Source organism: Phocoena phocoena, chromosome 17, assembly GCF_963924675.1.
Source record: "Phocoena phocoena chromosome 17, mPhoPho1.1, whole genome shotgun sequence".
NCBI classification, from domain to species: domain Eukaryota; kingdom Metazoa; phylum Chordata; class Mammalia; order Artiodactyla; family Phocoenidae; genus Phocoena; species Phocoena phocoena.
Genome location: NC_089235.1, coordinates 34,988,394 through 35,000,943, shown reverse-complemented (window position 1 = coordinate 35,000,943; position 12,550 = coordinate 34,988,394). Strand labels below are relative to the sequence as shown.

Below are 12,550 nucleotides of genomic sequence, written 5' to 3'. Positions count from 1 at the left end.
AAAGAAACACCTGTTAAAGAAAGACAAAACAATGAAAAACCCAAACCCTAAACAATATAGTAATCACTACATCCTTTAGTCAATTACTAGCTATGTGGGAAGAGACCAGAAAATATGATGCTTGATTTGGGAAAAAAAATAAAAAAGAATGTAAATCAAAGTTATAATGACCCAGATGTTGAATTTCCAGATAAAGACTTTAAATTATCTAGAATAAATATGGTCAAGAATTTAAATGAAAAGATGGTCATAATGAATAAACACATGGAGAATCTTAACAAAGAAAGAAAAACTAAGAAGAACCAAATGTAAAGCAACTATACACCAATAAAAATTAATTATAAGAAATAAAGAAAGAAAGAATAACTAAATGGAAATGATAAAATTAAAAAGTACCATTCTTAGGAATGCCCTAGTGGTCCAGTCATTAGGACTCCATGCTTCCACTGCAGAGGGCATGGGTTCAATCCCTGGTTGGGGAACTAAGATCCTGCAAGTTGCACAGTGCACCCAAAAAAAAAAAAAAGAAAGAAAGAAAAAAGAAAAGTACAGTTCTTGAAATAAAATATATACTGGATGGGCACAATATTAGATAGGAAATAGAAGACAAAATCACTAAACTTTAATATAGATCAATGCAATTATCCAAACTGAAAAAAGAGAGAGAGAGATACTGAAAAGAAAAATATACAGAGCCTCAGAGATCTGTGGGACAATAGAAAATGGTCTAACATAGTGTAATTGAATTTTCAGAAGGAGAGAAGAGAGAAAATGGGCCAAAAATATTTGAAGAAATAATGGCCACATATTCCCCAAGTTTGAAGAAAAACATAAATTTATGTCTACCAGAGGTTCAGTGAACCCCTATGAGACAAATACAAAGAAAACAATGTCCAGGTCAAACTGCTGAGAACCAAAGATATTTTCATGGGTTACAGTACTCTGGTTTGATCTTTTATCTTTTCAGTACTTTAAAGATACTTCTCTATTGACTTAGCACTTATATTGTTTCTGATAAGAAATATGCTGCCATCTTTATCTTTGTTACACTGTATGTAACATTTTTAATCTGGATCCTATTAAGATTTTCTCTTTATCACTGACTTTGAGAAATTTGATTATGATACACCTTGATACAGATTTTTCATGCTTTTGAACTTGGGGTTTTTTGAGCTTCTTGAATCTGTGGATTTATACTTTTTATTAAATTTGGAAAAATTTTGGCCATTAATTTTGCAAAATTTTTTCTGTCCCCACTTCTGTCCTCTCCTTCAGGAACTCCAATTACACACATTATAGGGCACTTGAAATTATCTCATAGCTCACTGATGCTCTCTTAATATTTATTTAATTCTCTTTCCTCTGTGTTCTTTATTTTTGTTTCTATTGTTCTGCATTCAAATTTATTAATATTTTCTTGTGCAATGTCTAATTTGCCATTAATTCTACCCAGTTTATTTTTTACTTCACACATTGTAGTTTTGATCTCTGGAAATTCAATTTGGGTTTTTTTATAGATTTCATGTCTCAACTTAACTTTTTGAACACATGGAATATTGTTATAATAAATGCTTTAATGTCATTGTTTGCTAATCCTAATATCTATGCCAATTCCAGGTTGGTTTTGATTGATTGAGTTATCTACTCATTATGGCTGATACAACTGACCCTTGAACAACATGGGTTTGAATGCACAGGTTCAGATTTCTTTCACTAAATACATACTATAACGCTACATGATCCAAGTTTTGGTTAAGTTCATGGATACAAAATCCCAGATACTGAGGGCTGACTATAAAGTTATATGTGACTTAATGGAAGTTTGGCTTCCCTAACCCCCACATTGCTCAAGGATCAACTGTATTTTCCTGCTTCCTTATTTGACTGGTAACTTTTAATTAAATGCCAGACATTGTAAAATTTACCTTGTTAGATCCCAGGTGTTTCTGTACACCTGTATATATTGAGCCTTTTTCTGGGACACAAGCTGTAAACTATTGGAAACAATTTGATCCTTTTACATCTTGCTTTTAAGATTTGTTAGGCAGACTGAAGCTCAAACTGGGGCTAATTATTCCTCATTACAAAGGCCCCTCTGTATAGTCTACACAATGTCCCATGAATCATGAAGCTTTTCATTATGGCTTGTGTGAGCACTGAGCACTGAACTCTAATACTTTCAGGCAGTTCTTTCTCCAGACTCAAGTAGCTTCCTAAGACATATGTGCTGATTAGTACTCATTTGACTACTCAGGAAAGAGAATCTGAAGATCTTTAGAGTTCTTTTTTTTGCACATCTCTCCTTTATAGCGCTCTGTCTTGTGAATTCTAGCCTCTCTGATCTCCCTGAACTCAGTTTTGGATCTTTAACCCAGGGATTCTGTCATGCTTCTGCCTGGTTTCCTCCTTCCTGTACCATGCCCTAAACACTCTCCCAAAGCAAAAAATAAAAACTTGGGTAATCATAGGAGACATCTCATTTTTTTCATCTCTCATAGATCACTGTCCTTCATTTCCTTTTGTCCAAAGCTTCAAAATTTGTTGTTCCTTATAATTTTCCTGTTTTTGGTTTCTTTAGATAAGATGGTAAATCTAGTCCTTATTATTCCATTTGGCTGAAAGCATAAGTGCTCTGTTATATGTAAAGAAAATTAAAATTTTATATGCAAAATAATAGGGTACAAGTTAAAAATGGAAAATTTCCAAATATAATTTATTAAGATTAATTTTAGAAGAACCAGTGAATTAATTTGAGGAACAAGCTAAAGAAAATATTATAATATAGACAGTCAGTTTGGAGACCTACCAACTTTGATAGAAACATTTGTTAAAAACCTGCCTCTCTCCACCCTTGTATTGTATCTCAGTATATTTATATATGGACACAGAAGGTATCAAAAGCCTGAAAAGCCACTGCTAGATAACACTTGAGCAAAGTAAGATGGCCTAAATAAAGTCTGAGCCCGGGAGAAAATGCTTGTTATTCATGAAAATGCAAATATAGATTGGTAAGGATTGGTAAGAGTTTTAAACTCCAGGATAACCTAAAGCCCCTCTCACATATCATGCAGCACGCCTACACGTTATCTGATATTTAAAATGGCAAAATACTTATCCTAAGGTTCCAAACTGTTTGGCCCATAAAATGCATGTTCCATTTTACTTTTTATAAAACTAATATCTTCTTCTTTCACAAAAGAAACAGCATCCTCTTGATTTTATCTTCATCTGCCAGTTCAAGACATTGTCCATCAATTCTTCCCATCTCTTACACTTGAACTTGTCCCTTCTTCTAGATCTTTCCCCTTAGCTGCCAGGCATTTCAGTTCTTCACCAACTGTAAACAAATTTTCCATCAACCCTCTTCCTTTTCAAGCTCTAACCTCATCTCTCTCATTTGCTTTCACCACCAAATTTCTCTTCCATTTCCTTCTGAATTGAAACCTTTCTTCTACCTTCTTGTTTAAAAAATTCAAAAATCTTTTCACCATACCCATTCTTCTTGAACTTGCTACTAGATTCAACATTTTGATGAACTAGCTCTTTCCTTGGTTTCTGAAACTTTCTTTTCTTTGGAATTTCTCTACCAATACAGATCACCAGTGAGACTTAGTTTTCAGCTGTTATCTCATACCACAGTCTCCCTTTGAACAATATTATCCACTCCCCCAGCTAGTGATTCCCAGCACTGTATCTCTAGGATTGAGCTCAGATTTGAGCTCCAGATTTTATCCTACTCACATTGAATATTTCCTGGAATCTGTCATGCCTTTCCCCAAGCTATTTCTGACATATTGCACCCTTCTATCTCCTCTATCTTCCTTTAAAAATAAGTATTAATTTCTCCAGACCCTACCTTCCATGTGAAGCACTTATGGGTCTATACACACAGCATGTAAACACAAAATCAGTTTCTTTTGCATTAGCCTCACCCACATTGGGCCTTCTCACTAATGGTATAAGTCATACAAGTTTTAATTGCTCAATCAAGAAGACATACAGGACCCAAAATAACAATGCTTACAAATCTACAGTTTATTGCAGGAAATGGATACAATACAGCTATAGCATTCAAGTAAGAATATGCATCAAAATCAAAGGCTATCTCATAGCAGGGGTTCTGGAGAGGCCAAGTGCAAAATCCTATTGTCCTCCCTTTGTGAGGGCCATGGCAGGATGTACCTTCTCTCTTGAATCAGGAACCATCATTATGACACTGAACACTCTGGAACCAGAGATGCTAAAATGAAGTCATCACTAGGGTTTTGGGTTTTTTGTTTTTTCATTTTTTACTGGTCATATAGGCATATTCTTTTTGTTTAGTCTTCTCAAACATTAGATTCTTCCAGGAGTCTCACCAAGTCCAGGCACAACTTATCAATCTTACCATTACCAATAAACAATGACACAAACCACCTGAAACTCTTCAGACTAATCGTTACAGAACAATACTTTTACTGACTTGGGATCAGTGCCATACACAGACAAGGAGAACAGCTCAGGCTAATTCTAAGCCTATTGGAATTAACCCTCACAGAACAACCTTTACTAAAATACTTATCAAAGTCTGGTTTTTGGCATTTATCTGTCTTCAAAAATAGACTATAAGCTCCATGAAAGTAAGAACTATATTTTACTTGTCTTGAATTTAAATATCTAAATTAGTATCATGCATTAATTAAATGTATTCTCCTATCTTCCTTAAATATATCAAAGACTAAATTAACCAAAGGACCAAATCACTGACAGTTAGGCAAGTAGAAATACAATGAAAAAATTTGTACCCACACAGAGATTTCATTATACATAAAAGTTATAGTTTCAAATTTGCAAATTTGAATTTGCAGCAGCATAAGTTCATTGGCTATTTGAAAAATCTAGCTAGAGGACATATTTTACTTTCAATAATTAAAAAACCCCACAAAAGTAAAAATAGAATAGAATAATAAAAGTAGAATAGAAAAATAAACCCATCAAACTATTATAACGATCAACTCATGGTTACTCTTGGAAAATACATTTTTAACTTGATCAACTAAGTTTTAAAAACAAAATTAAAACAGCAAAAACATGAATTTATATTAGTAGCTAAAATCAAATTTAAAATGTTTCACAGCCATTGACTATGTTAAGGGCTTTGTGCTCTTTGCCATTCTCAGGAAATATGTTGTCCGTATTCATCACAGCCATTGGCATGCTTTTCTTAATAAAAACAACTCTTTCAAGGAATATTTCTGACTTAATTTAACTTACAGGCAATTGAAAAGCCAGGACTACTCACCTTGAAACTAAACACAGCTTCAAAACAAACTGACATAAAATATGCACTGCCTAAAGGACTTAATTTCACTATATCACCTAACTTATCACTAGCCTCCAACATAGTGCTACCCAAATTACAAAGAGAGTGGATGTTATATGTTCCTGAGTTATCACAAGCATCAGCTGAGCCTCCAGTTACAGGATATGCTCCGTTTCATTGATACAGTACAAGGAAACTGGTGTACAATATCCCAAGTGCAGTCTCTGTGATAGGGATGGAGGTAGATGCATTCTCCTAGCTAATGCACAGGCTTCCAGCTACGTCAGGATTATATGTTGGTGCTGTGTAGGTGTTTTTCTGGGTGATGACACTTGTATCCCCTGAGAGCTAACTCGGTCGACCCCCAGAGTTCACTGTAGCATTAACCTATTATAGGAATCAGAAGAATGTCATGAGCTGTCTCTGGAATAGTGACTAGCAGAGGGAGAATAAATCTATTGTGAGCCTATACTGTCACTTTAAGCAAAATAATGCGAGAGAGAGAAACTAAAAATAGCAGTTACCAACATATTACTGCTTCTTGATATATTTTGTCATAAAAGTCTCTGATCTCTTTTTCATTCATACAGCAATACAACTGGGAGCCATGTTAAAATCCAGACTCTAAGTTTGGTATTCAGGCTTCTTAATTTTTGTTTTGACCCCCTCTATCTGATCTGTTTAACTTTGCTTTGCAGATGCATCGAGTGTTTCTTTGCTGCACTATCGCAAAATTCAAGTCTTTGAAGTGTTGGTTTCATGTTATTTTTTGATATCCCACAAACTCTGATTTGGTTAGATTTTGCCTCTTTTTTATAGTAAGAAATACTCTAAAGAAATAATACATAGTTTCATTTCTCAACTCCCTTCTCTAGTAAGCAGATTTCACATGAATTCATTATTATCTAAATTATCTCTGAGAAAAATTGTAAAAGGAAGGCCAACTTGCCCAGAACAATTAGCATGAGAGGAGGGTGCTGTCATAGGCAACGTATTACTTGAAGCTCTTTATCTATGACCCTGGTGAAGTAAGAAATACAGAACTGAAGTCTTGTCAGGAAGGGTGACCTCCAGTCAGAGAAAAAGGATACTAGTTTGGTATTCTAGCTGTTGGATTATTGTTATTAAACAATAAGTGACTGAAGAAGAATAGAAGAGACAATGTTTCAGTCTTGTCACACATGGATAAAATCTCTGAAGAATCATTTCTAACTTGCCATTGCTGTGGTAGGAGCTACCAACTGCATGCCCAATTAAGTCAGTGACCACTGTTATTCTGTGTAATAAGAATTACCTCAGTCTTAGCATCCCTAAAATGGGACTATTACTGTCTATTTAGGTATAAATAGACAATAAATTTTCTTAAAGAAATTGCAATTGTAGGTTGCGGCATAAAACCCAACTGCTTGTATATCAAATTCAGCTTTGGAGAAATTTACTGATCTAGGTCATTTCCCTTTAGTCAGAGTTCCTGAGGACTAGTCCAACCAGATCATCTTTCACAAGGATTTTCTAGTGCCACGGTGATTTCCAGCTTTCTGCCAACAGAGTCACCCTCATTGTAACTAACAGTTTCCTTACCAGGGAGAGTTACTGAAACCTTGACATTCACTCTCAACAGGCAGTATACTGATAATTATAACCTTCTTCCTCTCTAAACCTGCTCCTCTTCTGCTATTTTCTATCTTAGTTAATGGCATCATTATCTACCTATTTGTCCAAGCTAGAAATGGCAAAATTTTTTCAATTATCCACTTTTCCTCTTTCTCCACGTTTAGGAGGTTTCCACCATGTCATGGCCATTCTATCTCTGATAGATCTTTTATGTAGATCCCCTCCTCCTTGCCCCTACTGCCTTAGTTTTGGCAATCCTCATGTCTCACCTTGACCATGGAAGTAAAATGGTTAAATGGTTTAAGAAATGGGTAAATTTGCCTTTGTTTTTTCCTCTTTCACCCTGATGCATGGATTAATTTTCTAAAACTCCTTCCTATAAAATAGTCATTGATTTCCTACAGCCTATAAAATAAAGGCATTACTCAAGAAATATTTTTAGAGTATCTACTATATGCTAGGAATTAAGAGCTCACTGTAAAAAGGTAAGAAATATGGAAAAAAGATAAAATCCCTTGCCTTCAAGGAGCTCACAATCTAGAAGGGAAAATAGCATACCAACATAATGTGGCAAGTGTATGTTATTAGAGTATGAAACGGTCAATGGTAGCATAAAATGCAAAAGAGTGAGCAATTCCACATGGAGGTATTGAAGAGAAGTGTATAGATTTGACTGTGTCTGGAAGTATATATAAGCTTTTTCCATGCAAACAAATGAGAGAAGGCCTTCTAGGCCAAGACAACAACATTGTGCAAAGGTTCTAATACCTAGGTAAGCATTGCTTATTTAGGGAAATACAAGTTATTGGACATTGGAGAAGAGGGTATAAATGGTATTAGGTGATATACACAAAAGAGTCTAAAATTTGACCTGAAGGTTATAATAAGCCATTAAAGAGATTTAAACAGGATAATAACAAAGATCTTGTTTGTGTTTTGGAAAAAAGCAGAAATGAAAAAGAAAACAATTGGGACATTATTACAATAGGTAAGATATGATGAAGCCCTCAATTTAAACAATAGCAATGACATTTGTAGTGCTAGAGTTAGGACAGACAAAAGATGACTCCTTACCAAGAAATGAAAGGCCCTGCAAAATGCAGTCTTGATCTATCAGAGTTCCTGGCACATAGGAGATACTCAATACACTCAATAAATAATTGTTGAATAAATAACTAAATAAAGTTACTTTCTATATCTGTTATCTATTGCTTCATAAGAAATCATTCCAAAACTTAGTAGCTTAAAACTACAAAGTTTATTACTTTCCACAATTTTGTTGTTTAGCTGGATGGTGCTCATGTTGATTTTTGCCTGAGTTCATACACATGACTGCATTCAGCCTGCTTGTCAACTGGAGATGGATTCCTCCAGAGACTCATATCTTCACATGGTCTCTCTCCTTTCATGGGATCTCTCTGCATGTGCAGTGTGTGTGTGTGTGTGTGTGTGTGTGTGTGTGTGTGTGTGTCCTTGTCTCTCTCTATGAATCTCCCTCCACATGGTCTCCCTCTCCATGGGATATCTCTCCACATAGTCTCTCCTTCATTGGGATCTCTTTCCATGTTGCTACTCCTCCATGAGATCTCTAATGGCTAATCTGGGCTCTTCATCCATGACAGTCTCAGGGCTCCAGCCAGGCAAGTCTTGTGCATGAGTGCTTGTCCAGCCTCTATATATCACATGGTCAAGACTCAACATGAGAGGAGATTATACAGAATGAGTCTTCCAGGAGGCATGATTCCTTAGAAGCCATTATTACAGCAGCCACACATCTCTATACTCAGTGTATACTACTTCCTTCACAAGCACACAATATTCTAATTTATTGCTTTTCTCCTAGGTTCCCAGACATGTAATGAACTTTTATACCTCCTTAGCTTTACCTAGGCTTCTCCTCTTATATTTCATAGTGCTCCCATCTGCCTTGGAATATTCTCTGCCTCAGATAGGAAGTACCTACTTTCAAAAGTCAGCTACAACGGCTGAAAAGCCTGAAAATACAGGGGAGGAACAGTCCTTTCCCTGAATCACTTTTCTCCTAACTTACAGTAGTAATCTCAATGTACCAGAATTATCTATTGACATGCCTTTCTCTAGCCAGCATTTGAGCATCTCAAAGGTAGTCACTATGTCTCATTCATCTTTGTGTATCCAATAGTTATCATCAATTATCCTCATTCTTGATGCAGAGTTGCTTCTCAAACATTTACTGGGTGAATGACTCTGTTCCTAACTTATATGCATAGGGTTATGAATCATTTTGTAGACTATGCACATCATTATGGAAATAATAACCTAAAAATAACTTAAATTATATATATTCAACAGATTTTACTCAGAAATAGAGACCTAAAAGATGTATTAGAGCATTACATGCCTTCACATAAGCATGTAAAGTAGTGACAGTATTGTCTTAGTGGCTAGCACAAGATTTCTCTTTAGAGAAAGAAATTCCTTGATAAGTCAATGCAAGATATATCAGTTCCAGGAATGAGATCTGGCTACCTTATAAAAGATGGACCATGGTCCCAAGAATACCATCAGTGTGGGGCTTCCCTGGTGGCGCAGTGGTTGAGAGTCCGCCTGCCGATGCAGGGGACGCGGGTTTGTGCCCCGCTCCGGGAAGATCCCACATGCCGCGGAGCGGCTAGGCGCGTGAGCCATGGCAGCTGAGCCTGCGCGTCCGGAGCCTGTGCTCCGCAACGGGAGAGGCCACAGCGGTGAGAGGCCCGCGTACCGCAAAAAAAAAAAAAAAACCCAAAAATAAAAAAAAAAACAAAGAATACCATCAGTGTGGAGGGCAACCCCAGCAACCTTGGCAGAACCAGCAAAATGATTCCTAACTAGACTGGTTTCTATAATGCTTACTTCTGAGATCCATATTTTGGGAAATAAAGAGGAGTTTCCGTTGGAAGGGGGAGATAATCCCTCAGATTTCACTTCTGAATCCACTTTGGAGACCCACCCTCTTAACCTCCAATAGGGTCCAATACCTTGGGTCAATCTATGCATGTGGTACTGTCAATCAAATGCGGTTCAAGGGCTTCCCTGGTGGCGTGGTCGTTGGGGGTCCGCCTGCAGATGCGGGGGGCGCGGGTTCGTGCCCCAGTCCGGGAGGATCCCGCGTGCCGCGGAGCGGCTGGGCCCGTGAGCCATGGCCGCTGGGCCTGCGCGTCCAGGGCCTGTGCTCCATGGCGGGAGGGACCACAGCAGTGAGAGACCCGCGTACCGCAAAAAAAAAATGTGGTTCAAAGAGCACTCCAAATTATAAACAATGTGACACAACTGTGAATCTCCAGAAACCCCAGTGAGTGACATAACAGCCTGCCCTATGGTCCTCCTAGGGGGATGAAGTCCTTTTAACATCTGGAAATATGTACTAAAGGGCCTAACAATAATCCTAGCAGCTACTAGCAGCAGCTTCAGGTAACAATTAGGCACTGGTTTACTTACCATGCTGTGGCAGAGGCAGTAACACTCATCCAATATTCTATTTGCTCCCAACACTTCCTAACCTCTTTGCATCTTGATGAAGATATATGACTACTTCTGGCCAAAGACATGAGTGGAGAAAAGCCTGTGCATGATTCTCAAGTCTCTCTCTCTTCGCCTGCCATGGTGTCTGAGTGGAGAGCTCTAATCCAAATGTTGCTGCTACAAGACTGCAGAGCCTACATCAATCCAGATGCAGAGCCCACTGTCAACCACAATAATATGTTTCAGGAGCAAGAAATAAACTTTTGTATGTTAAACCACTGATATTTGGAGGTTGTTTATTACTGACAATGCAATTTAGCCTAATCTGGCTAATACATATTATTCAAATATAGGGTTTTTTTTTTTCAGTTATCCTTAAATAATACTTCAACAGACATTTATTATCTACTATGTGCCAAGCACTCTACTGAATATTTAGGATATAACAGTTAACATATTTTTGGAGAAATTAGAACTTTATTATATTATAAACATTTCCAGAATATAAACTGATTTTGTATCAAGACTTCTTGAAACGTTTAAAACTGTATGTAACTTAAGCCTATTATAATGTATGTCATTTTCCACTTTCCAATCTAGAAAATACACTGCAAGTTAGATCTAATGAAGGAAAAAGAAATCAATCTAAACTGCTTCACAGAGAAAACTAATGAATATAAAAACACCCACCCCAAACTAAAACCCAATCAAGAAATAGATTCTGTAAAGCCTATTAATCCTCCAATTTAAAATAAATGACCTCCCAAGGGAAAAATACTTCCACCATCATAGCAATTTGATGAATAAAAGCAGAGCCACCCTCATTAAGGGAAGTTACATTATGTATAAGAAAAATGTAGTAATGATTTTAGAAGAGAGGAAAAGTAATTTCTATGTTGGACAGAAAGTACACTAAATGTTTTCTGTTCACTTAGCCTTTGTACCTGTTCACATGAAAAGAGCAATATGAACATGGACATCGTAAAACCAAGCTCCTCAACTATTTTTTCAGTTTAACCTCAGGAGAACCAATGCAAGAGCTTCAAAATCCAAGGATAGACTGGTCCCAAAGCATCTCCTCTTCTGTCCTTTCTTTCCCTTGTTCCTTTTTCTCTTTTCTACACTTACATTCCTCTTTCTTAGAGGCTACATCTTGGCTTTTTTTGTCCTTTCAGTTCTTAAGCTTTTCTGTACTGACTCTGACTGTTTCCACCTCTATTTTGTTTCTTTGGATGTTCTTGTGTTTGTCTAAGTCCATTTCCTCATAAGCTTTCTTCCTCTTATGCTTGGGCCGCTCCTCTTCTGGTTTATCCCAGCTTTCCTCTGGGTGTCTTTTTCTCTTCTGATGTATCTGTTTATAACTAGTTTGATGGGCACTGGTGCTGTTTTCTAAGGAGAGATGCCTGTAAACTCCAGATTCTACACTGTATGAGCTACAGTTATACTCTTGTTGACTAAATTTCAGGGCTACTGGTTTTCCTGAGAAACAGTCCCTGGTGAATTGACAGTAGCTCAGGGAGTCTAGTCTCAGCCTGCTGTCATAAGCTGTAGCCACTGAGGTAACCGCTTCTCCACTGCTTGTGAAATATTGCATGGTCTTCAGTAGGTCTGGATGGGTTCATAAGGGAGTCTTTGATCAAACATTCTACACCTGGGTCTAGAATCAACCTCTTCTTTGTATCCACAGGTTTCCAAATAATCCTCTCTCATCTTTCTGAAACAAGTATTTGGCTCTAAGCCTCTGGTTTTCTGCACTTTGATGTAATCTTCAAGTTCATCTTGAAAAGAGTCAGATGTGTTCTTTGAATGCTTCATTAGGTTGACAAGGGATTCTCCTTATCAGGTTGAGAAGTTGGTGGAGAAATTTGATCATATTCACCCATTAATTGCTTCAGTTTTTTAGCATGAACTTTCCCCAAATAGTGAGACTGTGCAACAACTGAAGAGCTAAAAACCATGATGCAGAGATTAAAAAATCTATTTTTTGTCCAATACTCCACTCCCATTCACCTCATAATATGAAATCCACTGCGATTCAAATTATGTCACTATTCCTTATAAGCCTTTTTACAAAAGGTATCTGTATAAAGTTCAGTCTTTGCTCATTCAACATGGTATCTTCTCTGAGGCAGGGGCGGCCGTCTACAACTACAG

At 37.1% G+C, this 12,550-nt stretch overlaps 1 pseudogene; it reads right to left on the bottom strand.

Moving 5' to 3' along the window:
* Nucleotides 1–11,438: 11,438 nt before the first annotated feature.
* Nucleotides 11,439–12,211, bottom strand: LOC136137246 (lysine-rich coiled-coil protein 1-like; annotated as a pseudogene).
* Between the last annotated feature and the right edge of the window lie 339 nt (nucleotides 12,212–12,550).